The sequence below is a fragment of the Siniperca chuatsi genome, linkage group LG20 (assembly GCF_020085105.1).
Source record: "Siniperca chuatsi isolate FFG_IHB_CAS linkage group LG20, ASM2008510v1, whole genome shotgun sequence".
Taxonomy (NCBI): domain Eukaryota; kingdom Metazoa; phylum Chordata; class Actinopteri; order Centrarchiformes; family Sinipercidae; genus Siniperca; species Siniperca chuatsi.
In genome coordinates this window covers 15,529,721-15,551,838 of record NC_058061.1, presented here as the reverse complement: position 1 = coordinate 15,551,838, position 22,118 = coordinate 15,529,721, and the positions used below count along the sequence as shown (strand labels likewise).

At 44.2% G+C, this 22,118-nt stretch overlaps 1 protein-coding gene across 9 annotated transcripts in view; it reads right to left on the bottom strand.

Annotated features, from left to right (window-relative positions):
- raraa (retinoic acid receptor, alpha a) overlaps nt 1-22,118 on the bottom strand; it is a 138,361-nt gene that overhangs the window by 91,472 nt on the left and 24,771 nt on the right. For 2 of the 9 annotated variants that reach the window (XM_044179718.1, XM_044179712.1), the window contains one exon: nt 8,535-8,657. The exons of 6 other annotated variants lie outside the window; for them this stretch is intronic. The gene's annotated coding sequence lies outside the window, so the exon portion shown is untranslated. The remainder of the gene's footprint in view (nt 1-8,534; nt 8,658-22,118) is intronic. One more of the 9 variants, XM_044179709.1, reaches the window with a different exon arrangement.

Sequence of the window (22,118 nt, the reverse complement as noted above, 5' to 3'; positions counted from 1 at the left end):
GTGTTATATCTTAATGCACTGCTGCCACCAGGATGAATCAGCTCCACATATAGGGGGTGGAAACCATCTGAAGGCCGCTAATAGCAGCCGCTGTCAGTCTCACATTAACCTTGAGAACAGCCAGGGGACTGTGTTAGCCCTGCTGACCTCTCTTTTTCACACACACACAATTCCTGTTATGTCCACATGTATAACTGAAGGGTGACTCCATTTGTGTGCACGCGCACATATGTCTAACCCTCTTGCTGTGTCTTATGAGCACCATCAGTAGGATTAAATCAGTCCATCACAGGCTCCAACCACCATATAGGCTGTCTGTGCTGAAGTGAAATCACCTAAACCTTTCCTGTTGCCCCCAGGGTTAGGGTCCATGTAGACCAATAATAGCTCTCCTTAACTAATTTTGTGTACACAGATGTGCTCACGCGTGTACATATGTCCCCATCAGCTCAGAATGGAACAACACCAAGCCACATTTGTGTGTATATGTAAGTTTGACAAAACAGATACAGCAAAATTGACAAATCAACAAACAACACAGGTGAAAATCTAATGTTTTCCATCCAATCCTAAACCAAATCTGAATTGTCATTTTCACCTTGAAAACAACAACATATATCCTTCCTACTTATCTATCAAATTTTCTAAAGATATACTTATGTATCAAGACACCTGAAACAGCATCCTGCCATTTCTATAGGAAATACGTACAACAAATTCATTCCTTGTAGTACAAACTGCTAAAATGCCAAACAAATGGAATCCATGTCAACCTTGGCATTTTGGAAACACAGAGCAAGAAGCATAGCTTTAGTGAAAGCTGGTTGTATTTTGCTGTTTGGCCTGACTGACAACAAGGATCGTGTGTTGAGGCATGACTAGGCAGGCTGATGCCCATGTGTTTTCAGTCAACTTTCACTGGCAGGAGGAAAGACAGAACGTGGCAGATAAAGTGAGAGAGTATTAGAGAATGAGCAAGAAAAACAAAGGAGCATTTTTTTAAATAAAATGGTTGGAATGGCTCCCCAGGAACGAGTGACAGCATGATCAAACACAGCACTGACCTAATTTTCTGCCACCCATCACTGAGAAGCGGGGAGATCAACACTGGAGAGAACGCGATGAAATCGAGGAGGAGTGTCCAACAGAGGTAGTGGAGGGTTACTGGTGGTAGCAAACCCAACATTAAACACTTCGAATTTAATGTTCTTGACAAAACAAATGTGTGTTGCTTGTGTGCGTTGAACACTATGAGCAAGGAACCCTGTGTTATCATGTACTAGGGGTCGGTAAAGAGCTGCCTATGGGAAAAATCTGGCCCTTAAACAAATTAATTTGGCACTCTCTGATAAAATAAGGAATTTTCCTTTTTTCGGCAATATCAAAACTTTAGACATGTTTCAGAATTCTTCTGTAGATATAAAAATATTAATAGAAATCCTTTAAATCCAATGAAAATGATCTGACAGCGTTATGGTTAAGGTTTGGTTAGGTTTAGGCGCAAACACGACATGGCTCGGGTTAGGAAAAGAGCATGATTTGGGTTAAAATAAGTACTAAGTTAAGGTTAGGTTAGTTGACCTTTGTCGTCATGGTTACAATGATATCTACTTGGTTAAGGTTAGGGAACGATAGGTTAAAAGAAACCAACGTTGACTTTCAGTATGAAACAGGAAACAAACAGTGGTCTCCCATGTTAAAGTCCTACGGTTTGTTGTCCCACCCATCAACCTTGACCTCCTTCCTGACTTTGTGGCTTTATAGTAACATCACCCGACATTCATTACTATGAATGCTATGAGGGCTTTGTCAACTGAATGGAAATATATGTCATTTTGGGGCATTTTGATGCTGTTGTTTTTCTTGGAGGACAGTCTTTTTCAAGGTATGCATCTCCACTGCACCTGTATACCTTCACTAACCCCTATGGTCCATGGCCAGACCTAATTGCCTACCCCTGTCTTCTACATTCCCATCCGGCTGTCCTCACACACACTGGGTCTATGACGGTGCAAAAAGCTTTTAAAAGGGCTAACATTTGTGCTTGAGTGGCCAGAACATTGTGTGCAGCGCTGCTTCTGCCCGTCACTGCATTCAGTCCACCTACAGTGCTACTGCGACTGGACTGAAGGGATATTTTAAAAAGCCGTTGACAATATCACATCCCCAAATGGGTGTAATCGTATTATGCTGGAAGTGCTAAAAGCCTTGAGTTGGGAAAGCACGTCACTGGAGGAAACAGCCTGAGACACACAAGCACCCTTCCCAGTGAGTCTTGAGAGCAAGAAGCTTAGAAGCAAAGTGGGAGGAGTAGATAAAGAGAGACATACACACAAACTCAACATATGAGAAAGAGTGACAGAAAGAACAGATTTATGTGGAGGTATGTTCATGACAAGTCAAGAGCTGACAAGGAAGGATGAGATGCAAATGAAGCCACTGGTGGAGAGTATTCCGTTTACTGTTGGAGGCTTGATCGTTTTGACAGTGTTTGCTATCGGCAGCTCTGAAGCTTCGAGCAAGCCATGGCGATGATAGATGAAAGACTGAACTTTAATCAGAATGGCGCCTGGAGCATTTTCTGGGAGGTAAACAGGTTAATCAGTCAAGCCCTCTTTCCATCCTCTCTCTCATTCTCCCCTACTCTTTCCTCAGCACATGACCACTTCTGACACTGGCACGCCATTCGTCTCTTTCCCATCAGCACCTCGCCCTGCTCCTTCCCTCCTCCACCATACGGCCCTCATTTTTCCCCCACCCTGCTTCCCATCTCCGCAACAGCCAGGGGAACAGACCCCCCCCCCAAGCCCATACTATCAGGCATATCCCACGATCATATGAAGGGGAACATCAAAGCACTCCGTCAGCCCGTTTAATATCTCACAGCATCATCCACCTTAAAACTATGAGGTGGGAGGAGAGCATTCAGCAAACAGAGGCTATTCATACGCTCTTGGTTTCTTGCATTATTGCCCCTCCACTAGCCTGTATCATGGGAGGTAGATAATCACTAGGAAGTAGATAATCAAAGTGATCACTCCATGTCTTTGAAAAACCTTCAAACAAACCATGCTGAAATCAAAATCCAGTGAGGCAAAGGCAGGAGAGAAAATAGTAGAGGGAGCAGCCAAGCATTATCCATTGTTCCTGATGTCCCAAGGGTTTATTTATTAAAATGGCCCTGTCTTACTGCCTCTCCAAGAAACAGCTAGGCGTAATGGCCTGCATAAAAACTTGTGCAATGTGTTGAACAGTGCCAAATTACTGCACGCCTGACCACTGGACATTTTAAACAAGCTACAACTGTAAAAAGGAAACCAGGAACTAAGAATTCCCACGAGTTTATGGTCCAAGCCACATTCCATGTTTCCGTCATCCATCTCATACATACAAACATCCCTCTTGCTCTCTCCCCCCAAGAAAAATAAACAATCAACTCTAACAAACCACTTTGGCCAGCCGAGTGTGAACCTTACAAAGCCTTAACAGCTCCTGTGGAGAGAGGCCACATCCAATCTCAAAATAACCCACACCAGCTCTTCAACCACATTGCGTTTAGGCAGTTGTCGGGACTCGGGGAGCAAGATTATATTGTGTTGTCTGGGATCCCAACCACAGACTTTGGTGAGCAATCAACAAGGGCTGCCTCTCTCCAAGATAAACTTCACAGGCGGTTGCCACTCATTTACGGGCTGAGCTACCCGACTCTGCTGCATCATTTCTGTTGTGCATCAAACTGGTCGCCTCACTAGTTTCCTCTCTAGCCTTGGTTGGAGTGCAGATTGGGTTTGGAATAAATGCTCTTCTTGTTCACATTTGTCCAGGATATTGCAAAAGGACACTTGTTGTGCAATATGAGTTAGGAAACACACTTTACAGGAGGCCTTGAAGGGAAACAGAGGAGAGAATGCTTATTTGGGGACCGTGTACACGCTTTATGTTAGGAACTCTCCAAGCGTATTGGGGTTATTACCTCCTCCTACCGACCTACGCTTTTGTCATGGATAGAATTGAGGATGTTCGCTTGCTTAATGTGAGCATCCGTGCTGTAGTTTGAACTATATACACAAGCACCTCAGAGGGAGAAAAATGCTAATGAAGCTATTAATGATAGATCAGTGCATAACTCAAGGTGGCAGCGAGGGAGGAGGAGGACACGTTCAGCAGCATCATCTTTTTAAAAAATACCACGAGTAGAGCTGTGTGGGAGTTAAGAGAAAGGGGGACTCAAAAGTGCCAGAAGACAGCCTCTGTTGTTGGGGAATGGGAGCTGGCACACATACACACCCACTCACACGTATGCACACAGGGAAATGTGTGACTGTACAGATGAGCCAAAATGCACACGTTCATTTACACACATCCACACATACAATCTTATACAGTACACGCATACACACCATAAGATGAACTCCCAGAGGGTCAGAAATCCCATGTGAGTTTACGCCATTACATCCATTCTCAAGGGCTTTTATAACAGTCAGAATATCAAATGTAACATACAGTACTAAAGTCATCCGTTACCACTGGATTAGCACAGCCCACCCCCTGCACCCCTAGCTGTCTATTGTTTTTTTCCAGGGCCACTCTTCACTTCCCTGCATTTAGTACTCATTTGTTTTTTTTCTCTGTTTCTCTGTCTCTCTCTTAAGGGAGTGGTGGTCAGAGGGAAGTTGGAGATTCAGTAAGGACACTCATTTGCTCATGCATTACTTATGAAACCTCAGTTTCCTGAGCTTCATACAAACTCACATACACCCACACAGGCAGAAATCTACGTTGATTTTATTTTAATATCTTTGCTGCAGAGCAGTCACTGCTGTAGTGCTTCTTCACGGCACAGTATAGAGACAAATAAAATAGTATCTTGTGATACAATGTCTTCTTACTTCAATTTCATGTTTATAAAGTTTTTGTTTCAGTAGGTGGCATTCTCTTCTCTGATGCCATAGAAGCTAGCATTGTTATTCTTTTTTTTATTCAAAGCAAACTCCTTTGACAGGGACAGAGAGCAGCAATGAATGTATCTATAAAAAACTTAAATTCAAACCTCAGACAGCAACAAAATCTACAAAATAACTATAACTTATTGGAATTTGTAATACTGTAAAACAGTCTGACAAATACATGGAATAATACAGTGTTCCAGTGGGACATGGTGATGGACCCTGACACGCATTTGCCATATCCTGAAATGTGGCCTGGAAATCTCCATGGCCTAATAATGCATGGCAGTCGGAGCCTGTCAGAGCAGCAGGCCAGCTGAAAGTGATTTGGTGGGATGAAGAGAAAAAGCAAGGGAGACACAGAGAGAGAAAGAAAAAACAGACAGAGGAAAAGAGAAAGACAAGTTAAGAGAGATGAAGGTTGAGGGAGACTTGTCGTCCCAACTCTCTGTAGATCTGGATGAATTTGTCCTGACAACACAGGAGCGACTCAGACAACACCTCCCGACCCATCTGCACACAAACACACACACACATACATCTCCTACAAGAAAGGCCAAGAAAGAGGAGGGGAGGGAGCAAATGAGGGTGTGAGTAAAAGTAAATAACCTACTAGATGGAGTTAAGTAGGGACCGAAACTGACTCAGGAGTGCCTGAAAAACTACAAAACAGTGAAAGAGCGAGAAAAAAAAGGGGAAAAAGGGAGAGACAGCAGATGAGGGGACGAATCGATTTTGGTAAAGAGGCAGTACGAGCGGTGGGCATGAAAAAGGAAGACAGAGATGGAGAGGCAAGAGAGCATGAACAATGATGAGAAAGCCTGTAAGACAGAAAGTGAAATAGATAAAGAAAAGAGGGAAAGAGGAAAAAGAGAGGATGTGACGGAGGGAGAAAAAGACACACCTTGTCAAAAAGATTGAGTAAGCAGAGGAGAAAATGAACAGGAAGACAGAAACAGAGAGAGGGGAATACAAAAAATGAATGAAGATAGAGAGAGTGAGGGAAGATATGAGGATGCCTTATTTTCCTCCATCTCAATTTGCACAAAACTTTCATTACCACCAATTTGGGCCAGGAGCCGTAGGCTGGACCATTAGGCGAGCCCAGCATCAATCAGCCTAATCTCCCTCCCAGGCTGCTAAATTACAGCGCCCAGTTGCTTATTAAAATTTGTCGCCCGTCTCCCAACACCCGGCACCGCTGGAGATTAGACAGGGGCCCCCAGACAAATCTGTTCCAGAGAAGAAGAAGAGGAGGAGGAGGATGAGGAAGAAAGAGAGGAGAGGAGGGAAGGAAGGAAGTACAGGGACAGTAGGAGGGGAAAAAAAATTATAAAAAGAAATATGCTTGCTGGATAGAGTGGATCAGAGTGGGGGACAATCATTTGGTTTGATTTATACACTCCTGTAGATCTGGCATGTACACACACGCACGCGCACACACACTCCCTCATCCTCTCTTCACACATTCATACATCCCAATACATGCCATATACACCCGCCGCCACATGCCCACAACCCCCCAAATGCAGTTTTCCATTCCTGTCAACACTCCCTACAAGCACACACACACACACACACACACACACACACACACACGAGCTGGTGTAGAGAATGCAGGGTTTGCGACGCCTCCCATTGCACACTCAATCAAACCGGCAGCCAGATAAGACGCATGATGAATGGTGTAATTGAAGGCGGCAGCAGGGTAATGCTGCATCGCTCTGGGTTTGGGGGAGAGAGAAGAAGAGTGGCGAATGGGTGATTAGCCTGTAGGATTTATTGCTATTGCCCGTCTTATTAAAAAATACTAAGACTGTCTGACGTGTCTACTGTAGCACACCTCAAGCGGCAGAGCATATAGGGCCCTACACCTTTGGAAGGATGAGCACAAAGCAGGGCTGCACCTATATTTTTTTTGGTTGAGGGAATGATTTAAATTCTGCTCATACTAGGTTGCTGGGAGGAAATATGGATGCAGAATACTGTATATACCCATGAAAAAACCCACACATGGAGATTTCTCTCCCTCTCTTTCGCATCCTCTCTAGAAGGATGTCTGACACTTCTCTTTAAGCATCAAAAGCAATTCAGAGACAGAGAGAGAGAGTATATGGAGTGATGGGGGTGTGTGTTCCCCTGTAGGTCAGTGGGTAAAGTAGGGAAACGAGGCAATTCTACTTCAGGCTGTAGTGCGCTCAACAGATTAAACCCTCTCCTTTCACATATCAAAAGCTAGCAAAGGTCCTTGACAGAAGTGAGCCAGATAGTGTACTTAACAACCACACTGAGGCCACTCTCTCCATGACAACACACCTCTACTTGTGCTGAGAGAGCATGTGGAGAGGGATTTCTCCTCTGACTGTCCATGCCATCTGATGACCCGGATTTGCTGCGGTTTACTGTTCGTTGGGGCCTAATCTGTCTTAATGGATCCTGACTTGTGGCACATGAAGAGATGATTTCAATTAGTGAGACTCAGGAAGTTGTTGTTAACACACTCTAGCACATTTTAAAACACATGTCTCGAGGAACCAATTATTATCAGATTAAGGTGGGAAATCATTGTTAAATTTGTTTAAGCTCACTCTTTTGACAAAAAATGTTGAACTTTAAAATGTTCAAGAGGTGTTACACCATATAAAACTAACCAGTGTACAGTGTCTATAAACACTGTAGTACAATATTAAGGGAAGACTGGTGTAATTGGGCACACTGTGTAGCCACAGTGCTTGGCAACTGATGTTTTCCTTTTATGTTTTGTGTCCTGCATGTACCATGCTGCTAAAAGTACAGTAATAGTGCTGAAACAATTGCTTGATTAATTCTAAAATTAATCAATAAAAATTTTGACAATCAATTAATCAGTTTAATCACTCATTTTAAGACATTACTCTAGGGTCTGGGAAATTGTAATGGGCATTTTCACTATTTTCTGACAGACCATGAAATCATTAATTGCAGCCCTACTGGTTAAACTTAAAAACAAATTAACTGAGAACACATACAGCACATGTGAGCATGCACACAGGCGTTACATATATTATGACTAGCAAAGATACACAATGCAATGAAACCCCACTGCACTGTCTACCTAAAATTCAATCACTGCAGAGACACACACACATATTGCATCTGCTGCATGCACCCTTCAAGCTAGACAGTGAAACTACAGCAACTGTGAGTGGTTGTACAGAACATGTCCACTGTCAACACATACGGTAACCAGCACAGGGAAAACCACACATGTACACACTGAGCCAAATGTGGTCTCAGACAAAGCACACTCAGCTGCTATAAATAGGAGAGAAACATAGCAGTTGCTTTGTCTGAAATTTTATAGCACCTAGAGTATTCAAAGATAGAAGGGCTGGCTGTGACGAGGAGACGTGAGCCAAAACGCTCCGGTCAGTCCGGCTATTTTAAAGATGAGTTTGAATCTTTGATGTGTTGTTGTTGATTCAGTCCACTTTGTTTTGATATATACAACTCAGTGTGTCACATACTTATGCTGTTGCAGGGTGTGTATATGATTTATAAAATGAGTTCAGTTCAGGATCTACTGCTGTGTATAGAGAGTGTGTCTACCTCTACTGGTCGCCAGCAGCCCTTTTGTGTTGCTGTTCAGACTGATTGAGTGGTGTGCTGTTTGGCCAACTGGGCTTCCGGCTGGTGGACTGCCCGCATCGATTGCTCGGACGAGCCCTTCTGCTGGCGCACGGACAGGAAAATTGAGAGAGAGATGGAGAGAGGAGGAGAGTGTAAATGAACAGTGTAAAAATAGAGAGCAGAGAGAGAAAGACAAGGAAGGAGAGAGAGGAATGGAAGGGAGAAAAAGCAGAAAAAAGGGGGAACATTAGCTTAAATGAAAGTTTATTAGCTGTATCAGTCAGTCAGTCAGTCGGGTGGGGGTTTTGCCCCAGGCCCTCCATCCTTCCTCTCTATCTATATTTCCCCCCTCACCCCTCTTTCTGCTTGTGTGTGTTTGTGTGTTTGTAAGGGGAGGGGTTGAGGGGGCTTGGAGGGGGTGGGGGTGGCTGGTGGGCATGACGGGAAAACATTAGGTTGTTGGCAAGTCGCCTGTACAACAGCCAGTAATTGGCTTGGGTAATGGTCATGTCCAGACAAATGGTGTAGTCCCTAACCGTGTTACGAGCAACCAACTGCTTCGCCTGTATTCACAGCATAAAAGCCAGTACTGCTCGGATACCGAATGGCTGCAGCGTATGCTTGTGTTTGTGTACAAGACTCACAAAACATGTGATTTACTGGGACGCAACTTTTGTTTTTCCACCTCACAACTAATGTGTTGTGCATGGCCTGTACGCGTGATTCATGATTTGCTTGTGTCCTATGTGGGAGACTGCGCTGTGATAAGGAGGAAAAAGATGGCAGCACAAGCCCCGCTCACCTCGAGGGACAAACCGACATCTGCCGGTGTCCTCCAAACAAGTGACAGATAGGAGATGGGGAGGAAATACAGAAAGTAAGAAAGGGAGGGAGGGAAGGAGTAGGAGAGGGGGGTGATGACAAGAGAGAGGGATAAGTTTCATTTTTCATCTGTCCCTCCCTCTGCTCTGCATCACTTCCCCTCTGTCTGATGGCAAGCTGAGCCACTAATGTCCATTGTGTCTAGATGGGCTGCAAACATGTGTGTGTGCGTGCATGTGTGTGTAGTTGTCTGTCCTGCTGTTGATGTTATATGAGTAAGAATGAAACATATATGCTCCTACAGTAGCTATGTCGGCTAAATAACATGCATACATGGATAAAGCTCAGTGTGCATGCGTGTGTGTGTGTGTGTGTGTGTGTGTGTGTGTGTGTGTGTGTGTGTGTGTGTGCATGGTGGCAACCCCTTAGCCATCCAGCTATCATCTCCTGCCAGACAGGCCCCACCAAGCCAGCCCAGATGGATAATGAGATCCATTATGATTTACGTGCCAAGAGGACAGCCAGACAGAACAAAGACATGTACACACACACATACACACACACACACAGAGTTTGGTGTACATGTCAGTGTGTGCATGCGCGTGGGATCTCTGTCTCTTACTGTATGTGCTGATGTGTGCTGCCACTGTTTCATATTTCAGTTTTTTCCGTCAGTTTCCTTCTCTGTGTGTGTGTGTGTTAGCTACATTAGTTGCCTGTAGGGCATCCTGCAGTGGGTCCTCTTTTAGTTTGCAACTCGAGAACTCAGACCATTTCTCTCTCTCCATCTTTCTCTCTCACTCACACACTCTTTCTTTACACCTCTGCTTCTCACCTGAAAAAGCTAACTCATTGAAAGATTGAAAGATCCGAGTACAGCAACCTCACTCTGTCTCTACCCCTTTCTTTCTCTCTCTCTTTCGCACACACACACACACACACACACACACACACATACTCTGCCCCAGAGGCAGAAAGTGAAAGGTGAAGATTACAACTATGTGCTGCATCAAAAAAAGGAGACCACACAACCTTGCCCTGATTGATCAGAACCTCTACAGCACACTGGAGCTAGCCAGGGATTTGTTCCAAGGTATTTGTGTGTGTGTGTGTGTGTGTGTGCTGGGATTTGTTAGTGGAGAGCCAAAGTAGCTGTCAAACACATTTTGGAAAAGCAGACTATTGCTTCATTTCACTTTTTGGGATGGGGGTGGGGATGGTGTGTCAGCTGAGAAAACTGACTGGGTGTAAGCTTAAATGAGCTGGCTATGAGCTGACTCATGACTGTTTCATATCAAACACTCACAAAGAATAGCAATTCAGACAGGTAGGGCTGCAACTAACTATTTCTCTTCTATTAATCGAAAAATTGTTTAGGTCATAAAATGTATGAGATGAGCAAAGATTTCTAAGTGAAGCCTCTAAATGTCTTGTTTTATCCAATCATCAGTCTAAAACCTTAAGACATTCACTTCATAATTATATAAAACTGAGAACTATTTAAAAACAAAGGTTTAATTTTCCGTCGATTGACTGATCAATTAATCGACGGAAAATTAAACCTTTGTTTCAGCTCAACAGGCTTGTTGTTGAAAATGTTACAGAGCACTGCTTTAAAATGTATTAAGGCGATTATTTGTTTATAATGGCTATTATGGGTATCTTGTCCTTTGCAACAATGCATTCAAACTTACAGTAAAGAAAGCCAAGGTACAAAGCTGTGATTGTGAAATGGAAACACAAGCAAAATACAAATAAACATGCAATGCACATTCATAAAATTGAAAAAATCTTTCATATTTTCTATTTTCCTCTCTCTAAAACTTTCTCTCTCTCTCTCACACACACACACACACACAGAGCAGCCCTGCCCGCTGTCTCTGAGTGCAGGGCACAGAAAACAATGACTGGATTCTCTGCTGTTCCTGCTTATGTATTCAAGTGACGCCAGCTCAATTAGAGGCCTAAATGCCAAGACTGGGGAGAGATGAAGAGATGAACAGAGATAAACAGAGATTAAAAGAGAAACAGGGAGAGGGAGGGACAATGAGGACACTAGGCAGAGGTAGCGAGGAGGAGAGAGAAGAGCAGAAGACAAGTAGGCCATAATGAATAAATGGGGAATGATGGACTATACGTAGATCTCCTAAAGGAAATGGGAAAAGACAAGAAACAACAGGTGAATAGGGGAAATGGGCAATGAGATGCAAAAACAAGGAGAAAGAAAGATAAAGGATATGAACGTAGTGGTACAAGAATGGTAGACTCAGCAGAAAAAAGAGAAACAAACAGTGACAGAGCTCTGCCTTTGTATACACACATAAACACACACAATCCTCTGTGGTATGTATTTCCATCATCAAATGTGATCAGCACTACTGTCCGCGAGCCAACATTCACTCAACCGTGATAACCCCTGTGGGAAGGGACACACACACACACACACACACACAGCAACACTTTTCTACAACTCAACACTGAGCTTTCTGACCAGAACACACACATGCAGGGTGAGCGCACTGTTACCAGCTTAGATAACAGAGAAGGATCTGACATGCCTGGTTAAATAAATTAAATAAACATCAAAGCGAATGAGCCTTCAGATGAATGGTGCAGTGAGAGGAGGTTGTCTCTAGGAAAATAATGAGCGCCATAATCATTTATTATTTAATTTAAAGGATAATTCCGGTTTATTACAACTTGGGTCTTATTTTCATAGTTTTGGATGCTATTTCTATGGGTAATAATAACATTGTACTCACCAAGTTAATTGCTAAGATCTGGGAATGCGGCCACATCACTCAAAAGAAGTCAGACAGGGCAAAAACACAAGCAGTCAGACGATTATAGAGCTTCAAAACAAATCTCTAGGTTAGCCAAACTTATTCGGAAGAGAAAAGATATATACTGAAAGGTGGGCAGAAAAGCTAAATTGTAACCCAAGTACCCAAGCTGTCCTTTATAAACACCCATTACAGTTTTGGCTTCTTTACAACAATCATATAACCGCTCTTTTCTTGCCCCATCTGACTTTGTTGTAGCAACGCCGCCGTGTTCCTACTTCCTACATTTCTGCCACTAATTTTTGAGTACAGTGTTGGGATAACAGACAGAAAGCAATGAAACAATGTAAAATAAGACCCTAGTTGTAATAAACAGAAATTACCCTTTAATTTACCTGTAAAGTAAGTCATCCCATTAACAGTGAACATTTTGTGATCAGAGCTTTTCTACAGTGATGATAGTTGGCACAAACAAGAAATCTTTTTATCAGATTGGGGTCCTTTGAAGTAAATATTCACAAATGGGGCTTTTGGCCTTGAGTGTGTCCTTGACATGAAAACCAAGGTTTGGGATCACCTAGCCAGGCCCAGCTTATATACACTAATACATTCAAGATGACTATTGTAATGGAAGTTTTAATTTAATGACACAGTGATGCACGGTAACAAAGCACACTGAATGCCATTTGATGGGGCTTTTATCCAAAGAGTCTGTTTGTAGTATGGGTGGGCCCCGCTGCAAGTGAACCTCTTACCATGCAGATATTATCACCATTCTCTGTGCATTTACAGACAAATTTTTGTGGTTGCAATAAAATTTCCATCAATGCAGACAAAGTGTTCATCTTCTCCATGGTTAGCCACTCTGAACTATTTTGACTTCTAAGTTGGTATGTGTGTATTCTGTGTGGGAGCTGAACCCACAATCCCACTGTTGTGGCATGTCCGACGCTCCGACCCACTCGGAAATCAGCACCAGCGTCAAAATGCAAAACACATGCTGTAACCAAAATAATTCCCTCTAATTGAGCACCAACAAAACAACGTTGTGCCTCAGATCTTGCTCTGACAAAAACCTAACATCAATATTTCTCCAACAAACCAAACTTGGGTGAGCCCCCCCCATCTCAATCCTTCAAAACAGCTCTTCGCTCACTGTGGTGCCAACCCTAATCACTTCCCTCAGCACCAGGTGGTTCTCATTGACTGGGGCCCAGCTCCTCTACTCGGGAAAACGCTTCGCCAGAGGAAATTGGCTCGTCTACACGCATTTATTGCTCGTGAGCTCTATCGAACGGAGTCGTGCGGGCCCTCCAACACTGGCGTTGGGCTTTGTTCGGGCTCTTTGAGCGACCTGGTTTGCTGTACAGAAACAGCTGCAGCAGTGTGCACCGTCCAAAGAAACAATTAGAAACACCCTTTTCCTATTACTCCCCACCATTAACCGCCATTGTGTGGAATTAGTGGCAGTCTATGGAATAAGTGGATTCTAATTCATGCCCTCTTTTCATGGGCTGCTGCAGTGGCTTTTCCTCTGCTAATGAAGAGGATGAAAGAGAAGTGTTAATCAAACTGAGCATCTGTGGTAATAAGGAGCAGAGGAAAGACCTTGGAGTGGCTCCCTAGTGATGTTTGTGTGTATGTGGGCATATGTGAGTGTGTGTGTGTGTGTGTGTGTGGTAGGGGAAGTGACTTTGTATGTATCTGTTGCTATGCTATTCTGTTACTGAATTTAAGGCTCCGTAAACTGATCATCAGTTAAACAAAAAATAAAAAAGGAATGCAGGAATAATGTGTGTGCTTGGGCCTTGTTTTCTAATTGCTTAGCTTCAGCCCATAGGGATGAATGCCCCACTATAGGCCAATCCCTCTCCGCTAGCAGCCTTTCATCCCTCCCAGGCTCCCTCGTCTTAGACCACAGTGCTAACCAGCAGGGTCTGATTAGATTTAAATGTCAAGAGAGATAGTACAATACAGTTATCTTCCAAATTATAGCCCATTAAACGGCCTAAGCAGTGCGCCTCCCTCCTCAACTAACTAATCACCAACCAGATTCATCATCTCACAGACTGGGGCATAATTTGGGGGGCTATGGTTTCTCTTGCTTCTCCCTTTCTGTGTGTGCGTATCACACCATGTGCAAGGGCATCCAGGAGTGTCTGTAATGCGTGATCAGTGTGTGTGCATGCTGTGTGTGTGTTGCTCCGGAGGGAGCTGGTTCAGCGCCCCAGGCCAGTGCCCCATTAAAGAGAAAGAGAGAGAGACAGTGAGTGTGTGAGTGAGAGAGAGAGAGAGCGAGAGGAGAGGGGCTCCTCATTTAGACAGCAGGAGTGGCAGGCTGTGTTCCACCTGCAGCCAACCAACAGAAAGACAGACAGGCAGACAGTGGGACAAGGACTTGGAGGCCTCCCATCTGCCCCCCTTCTAATTCACCTGCTGTCCTTGGGGTGTCATAGGGAGCCACACGCCAATAAAATGGAGTCTCCATCTTCTGGTCTGTTATTTTATATATTTTTTTTAACTCTTCTTCCGTCCCATATTTCATCCTTCATTCTTCTACTTCTTTCTGTCATCCCTTCATTTTTCAGACACACTTTCCGGCCTTTGTTCTTGAATTCATTCTTCCTTCCTCACCTCCCCTTGTTCCTCTATAAGAAACCCTATCGCTGATCTAGCATGCATTACAGTTTTCATCCCATCATCATAGAGTTGGTGATAGTGGTGATGGTGGTGGGGTGGGTGGGGGTGGGGGTGGGGGTCTTATGGAGGAATGAGGAAACTGGATATATAGGACTCATATCTCAAGGTGGTTTCCTTCATATCCTCGTCTCTCTTGGCTGCTTCGCCTCTTTCAGTATCTCCATTTCCTGCCCTGCCCACCTTTCAGTATTCATCTTTTACTCTTCTTCTTCGTGTTGGATCCTCTCTCGTCCATGCTGTTTTTCATATCGCCCCCACCTTCTTCCCTCTTTCATCTGATCCTTTGTCTGTTCTTTAATCTCTCCTTCTACTCCATCTCTCTTTTCTCCCCTCTTATCTGTCTTTTCGACTCCCCCTCTAGCATCATGGTGCTACTTATATTGGGCTCTGACTTCAAACCTCCGCTGCCGATTTATGCACAGGAGCCTGGGCGATGTGCATTAGGGCCCCCACCATACGGCAACACATTATGGATCGCACTATAAATAGCTACCATGTGTCCTGTAAAAGCTTTTCATTGCATAGAGATATCATTCGATCAATATAAACCCTCCACTAAAACTAATTACCAAAACGACCAGGGCTAAAAAAATATATATGTATTTTCAAGATGATCAGGCAAGCCACTATTTTGAGCAAAGAGGTTTCAAGAGGACTCTTACCAAAATAAATAGCCCATTTTAAGTACAAGGCACACTAGATAATTGGGATGTGAGGAATATGATAAAGAAAAAAATGAGGACTGAATGAGGAGGAGAGGAGGAGGTTGATCGATAATAGAGGAAGGAAAATATGGTTTAAATAACTTTTAAAGATACACTCTCTTGCACATACGCAGAGGCAGAGGCATACTGCCCTGCTCTGAGCAACTTTATACACACACAAATGTACAGTAGATGCACAAACACATATTATATTGCCACTGGACCCCAGCTGAAGCTCCATGGGAGCCCCTGGTCTGAGCCAGGAACATAGCAGACCTTCATATGAGGTGCAGCTGTAGGAAGACTGGAGGGAAAAACTAGAGAGAAAGGGGGAGTGAAAAGGACAGAGAGAGAGAGAGAATAGGAGGAGCCTAGGGTGTCATTTCTCTCTCTGTCAGCTCCCTGCCTCCCCCGTCCTCCCTCCCTCCCCCATCACCCCCTGAGATGTGGATGCTTCGCGGGGACAATTACCGACTGACACTTCATCATGGGCCGCGCGACAGGCGCTGACGGCCCTCGTCCAAACAAATGATGCTGGGGTTAAGGTTGCAGGCCTGCCTCCGAGTCTGCCTGCCTGTAGCCCCGCAGCATGGTCCTGCATTGTATTAGCAAGCCGCACACACACTCACACACACAGAAAAAAAAGCTACATTAAAAGAGACTCCTCTCAACCAACCACCTCCTTCCTTTAAGAAAAACACATTTATCAGCGGGGGGGTGCAGCTTCAATAGAAGGCTGTAGGGTGGGTGGGGTCGCTACAGTACTGTCATACCCCATCCCCCTTAGGTAAAGAGAGTCTTCATCTTTGTGAGGCAACTAGGACCCTCACATACACACACATACACAAAAATATTCCCTAACCCCCCATACATACAACTAATCAGATAATGGGGTTAAACAGCAGCTTAAAAAAGCCAGCAAGGCAAAAAAGCGAGTGACACCAGCATGCATCAATTAACCCTGTGTCTTTGTGGAGCACTGATAACACTCTGACCCCCTCCTTCACAAGCAAAACGATCAACTCACTCCTTTGCCTTGGGTTGAGTGCAGCTAACTTTAGATTCACAAAGTAGGTCATTTGCTTATAGTCAAAAAAGGGGGGCAGCATATAGTAATAGTTTCTTTAAAAAAGAAAGGCATGTGGAGGAAGTGCTGGTAGCGGTCTGAGAACCGGAACCTGCAAATTAATAAATGCTGCCTGTGATCTCAGCTAAGGGAGGCAGATGAACAACAGTTGAGACAGACATCAAACGCTTGACTAGCACTAAAACAACACCGAACATACTCAGCACTGTACATGTAGGATGGAGAGGAGGAGAGAGAAGGAGAGACAGAGAAAAAAGAGAGACGGAGACAGCATAAACAATGATACATTTATCAAAGCAACGAGTACGGCATCTTCTGCGCTGCACGGGCAGACTGCTAATGCAGGTGGCACTGTTGTTGTGGTATCCTGAGCTGCCACTGCTAGCAGGTGATGAGATACTATGCTTTAGGTTTGTGAAAACTCAAAAGCAACCTGTTCACTATTGGCACTATACTTTGTGGATGCCCTCTGCTATACCTGAGGAGCTCAGTTTGCATTTTTCTCCTTTCTCATTGTTATGCTATTCTTTCTGCGTTTATTATCACATTCTTTTCATTCATACTCCTCATGTTTTCCCTATTGGCAGCCCCCCTTGATAAATGTGTTTATGGCATCTCTCACGTCAACAAACCCCTGCACAAGCTGCTGTCTAAGATAAATAAAGGAGAGCTGAGAGGGGTGGGTAAAAAATACAGAGCATGAGCCATACGTCATTTTGGAAAGGCCCTTGAGAACGCTTTCAATCTTTCCGTCAATATTCAGCGTGCAGGCCTGTATATACCATCATTAAAAAGGGGATGCTTCCCTGTTTATTTATCATAAGGACACATGGCTAACAGCTTCCTGTAAACAAGTCGTGTGTTTATACATGCGCATGTGTGTGTACGTACGTTCACTGTGGCTTTCACAACAGCTTTCATAACACACACTCCCATATGCAGGGTCTCTCTGTCCGTTATCTATTAAAATGGATGGCTGTTGCTCAGTAATGTAGGAAACAAGTGATGGAGTTGGCCAGTGTGCTTTCTGATAATGGCTGTTGGGGCACATCACAGTATATACAGAGATTGAGCTTGTTTAACACAGGAGGAAAAATGCTTTTTCCACGTCGACTGGTGGAGAGAGAACTGAAAAGGACTTAGGCCTAATGCATGAGGTGAATGTGGAAAAATGAGGTGGCATTCAGTTTTTCAAGAAGGTTTCCATGCTTAATCACCTCAGAGATAAGAAATCTTCGAATAGTGAATGAATCATTCTCATGATGTGGCCTTGTAACAAAAAGGTTACATCAAAGAAGGCTAAGAGCTAGTGACAAAAGAAAGGGTCGTCATTTTTCTCCTTGATGCTTTAACTACTTCTTTAACTATTACAGTTTTCTGCAGAAAAAACAACTCTAAAATAAGTTGTCGAGTGCATTTTTAAAAGGGAAAAAGAGCACCAGACCTACAGTATACTGCCTTCTGAGTCTGTCCACTGACTTTGTGGCCATCATCGGCACCAAAGGTTAGTGTCCACACACAGATAAGCTAAAGCTAAACAACTGTTGGCCAACAGCTGGGTCCAGTCAGGCAGTCAGTCAGTCAATAGCACTGATAACTTCAAACTTGTTGGAGGAAATGAATTCCTGGAATTTTTGAAGAGCAATGAGCAATATGAACGGCACCAGAAGGATCCCTGTTACTATTCATTCATCCTTTGATGCAGAGAAACATGTGTGTGTATTCAAATACATCCGTACATTGGGAAATCATTACAATACACTTCCTTGTTGTGGAGGATGTTTGTGCATGTCAGGCTGGTCAAGTAAGAGCAGGTGAGTGAGTCTGGGTGCATATGTGTGTGTCCAGGCCAACTGACCCACAGAGAAAGACAAATGGCTATAGCAGGGGGGCGTGCATGACATTTAGGTTTCATGCAGTAATGGACGGTGACCTGCCGGGGTCAGGCCTGCCAGTGAGGCAGCAGAGGGGCCCATTCCAGCACATTGCCCCATTCCTGTAACTAGACACTAGCAAAACAGTGGTGGACACGCACACACACACATAATCACTCACTCACTCAGTAGAAAGGAAGACAGAGGGGCATCAGACATCCCACAGGTTGGACCACATAGGTGGGGTGTCATTATAGAGAAGAGACAGATGTTCCATATGTGGTTTTGAGTGTCATGAGCAGCATGTGCTGGCAAAATTATAGCCAGGTTACGTGTATTTCTGACATTTCTGCTTATATTTTCTATATCTATGTAGGTGCACATTCCTACAACCAAGGCAACAGCAGCTTGCCTACAATGCATGTTGTTAAGAGAGTGCCCTGTGTTCACCCACAACTCTGCAACAGGAGGCTACTTTATATACTGTTTGTGACAGCTTTGTGGTAATAATGGAGCCTGGGCCCCCACTAGTGCAAGTGGCATGCTCAGTCAAGTGAGACTTTGCCTAAGAGAACACACATACACACACACACACACACCCACACACACACACACACACACACACCAGGCAGCCTCCTTCACGCCTAATGAGACCACTGGGAGAGTGGATAGCAGGAGGCAGGGAGAGGAGGGAAAGGATGGGAAATAAAGGAAGAGCAAGGTAAAAGGAGTGTAACAACGATGGCAGGAAGGGGGGAAGAAAAAGACAAATACAAATCTAGAGTAAGAGAGGCAAGGAGACCAACTGCTCCAACTTTCAAGGTTTGGGATTGGAGAAAGGGAAGGGGGTATGGAGGGGGGGAGGAAAGGAGTGATGACCTGGATTGCTGCCAAAGAAGCGAAGAGAAGACGGGGGTGACAGAAAAAGAGGAATGAGAGTGTGTGAGAGAGAAAGAGAGAGGGAGTTGAGGTACACTTCTAGGCTTAGCAGCGGGTGGTTATGCAATGTTCACAACACAGAAGTGCAGGGGGGATCAAACACATGGGGTGCATACATAACTAAATCTGACACCGTAGTGCAACAAGAGACAAGGAGCAGAGAGAAAGAAATAGGCAAAACAACACTAAAATATAAAGAGTCACTCCCTGGGGATGAAGGGAGGGAAAAAGAGTACATTGGGTACTGGGTACAATCATCTTTGAGTAACAATGGAGGAGGACGGTAATGACAGAGAAAAACAAGCTAACAAAAAAATAAAGATAAAAATACATATATGCCAAATCTGCTCTACCTCCGCCTCTGGCACTATAACATCATCTGCTCATCCAGGCAGGTGCACATTGCAGGGTGAGGCGTGGGAGGTAAGTGAGTAAATAACTCGTAGTCCAAAATGGGAAAAGGCTTAAATGTCCGGTGACAAGGAATATGGACAGACAGGCACAGCTGAGCCTTTGGTTTTGCTTCCAGGGAAAGCGGGGCATGAATTATTAACAGGCGCTCGGTCTAATGAAGTGAAGATGAGCCACTTGGCCCCCGTGCTCATCAGAGCAGGTTACTATGCTTGTTTGGACTACAGTGCCCAGGCTCCACAGCAGGTTACAGTGTCAATAAGTGACATGACACCTATACCAATGCCATGAACATCACTCTGGTTGTCTGGGAGAAGACTGTAGTATTGGGCTGTGTGTTGATTTTTGGATTCACTGCACACCACTGTCTCTCCTCTGTCAACACCATGCTCAATGGCAATGTCAGGCATGCATTTAATGGACTTAGTCCCGATCACATAAAGAAGAACCATAAAAAGAGGAAAAAACGTGTTGCACACATTTAGTCTCAGCTGTTTCATACCCATCACCAGAGACTCAGCTGACATTTTGACCACAAGTTTATTGCATATGGAGCTGAAGCGTGGGACACAATTTCCCCCTTTTTCCTGATGTCAATATGGCACCGGGAAAGAAACTTAAGCAAGTACTATGGTAGACTCCATACTTCACGCGCCGAGTTGGAAAGGGAATGTAAAATATAAAAGCACTTCCGTTCCTGTTCTGCTAGAGGCCTGCTGGAAATGCAGCCCCCTTTCTTATGGAAAATGAACACACCCACCTCAGTCCCAGTTCACAGCGAGTCCCAGTCACCCTGCCTATTGTTAACAGTCCCCAGTGCATTTTCTCATCAGCCTTCTGAAATCACACCAATCTGTGTCAAACATTCAGGGATTTGAACTACAGGAGATTTTCCTGTATTGTTTTCTCCTTCCCTCTAGTATACTAGTATAATCCCACTAGTATTATGTGACTATTGCAATTTACACACTGCTCTGACATGCAAAATGCCTTTATGTCCCAGGTTGAGCTGTGAGTGTCTCACTTGTCTTGAATTCCACTAAGCCTGGTATGTACCTCTTATGGTTCTATAGAACAACCCTGCTTGATCAGGAGCAAGGCTTTACACAGTGGCAAACTAGCATTCTCCATCAATACACAGCTGTACTGGAAGTGCCTGGGCCACCAGTTTAACTAGCACTTCTCTCCTAGGACTCACAACAACTTCAATGTCCAATGATGGGACAGCGGTCAGGATGGAGTTTTTTGCTAGTATAGCACTGTTGCTCCAGGGCTACATTCACTGCTTGGCTGCTCTCTGCCTGCCTCCTCTTCCAGCAGTCCACATGCCACTGCTAATCCCTCATAGACCCAGAGGAAGGCTTCGGGATCATCCCTGTGTGTGAGCTGGGAATGACAGGAAGCTGGCAGGCACATATTGTCTGGGTGAGACGCAGTGGATGACTGCAACAAACTCGTCAAGAGAGAGCCATCCTTTCTCTGGGTGTGCACAATTTCGCAAAGAGCTGGTGGTGTTGCTGTTGGGCAGTGACCTTGCTGACCAGCTAGACTCCTCCTGGATCTCTCTGCCTCCAAAACAACACTCAATCCCTGCTTAGTTTGGCCCACATACTGCAGGTTGGGTGGTGGCAATGGAACAAAAAGAGGAGAGGGAAAAGGTTTCTGACAGCGACGATATCTCCCACTCGGTGGAAACAACTACAGTCAAGTCTAAAAAATCCAGTAATACTAAAACAATCCATTCAGCTCATTTAAAAGGAAAGTTTTAAAAGTTTGTTTGTATCTGGTTTCACTTGTTAACAAATTGCTCTGAATTCATCGCACCACAAAAGCTGCATGAGTTAACACTTACAATGTGAAATAACAGGAGGCTTTTCTTCTCATTTTACCGATGTTGCATGAATGCAGCATACAAATCATCAGCGTGGAAGCATCTCGGGTGGATGAGTTATACACTCACATGTCTACATACAGGGATAGGACCCCTCAAGTTAAGCGCAAAAAGACATTATAAGGGACAGTTCATCATTTATAATCTCTGCTATAATACATTCCATATTATATTCTGTCTATATGGGCTTATAGTTGGATGAAGGGGTTTGCTTCTAAATTGAAGGAGAGTGGAATGGTTCAGTAAGTTAATGCCTTATAGCATAACTGAACACATAATTGTTATTAACCAATATAGCGTCTGGGTAATATTTCCTGAGAAGACATGTTTACCTTAGGCAGCAAGCACAGCC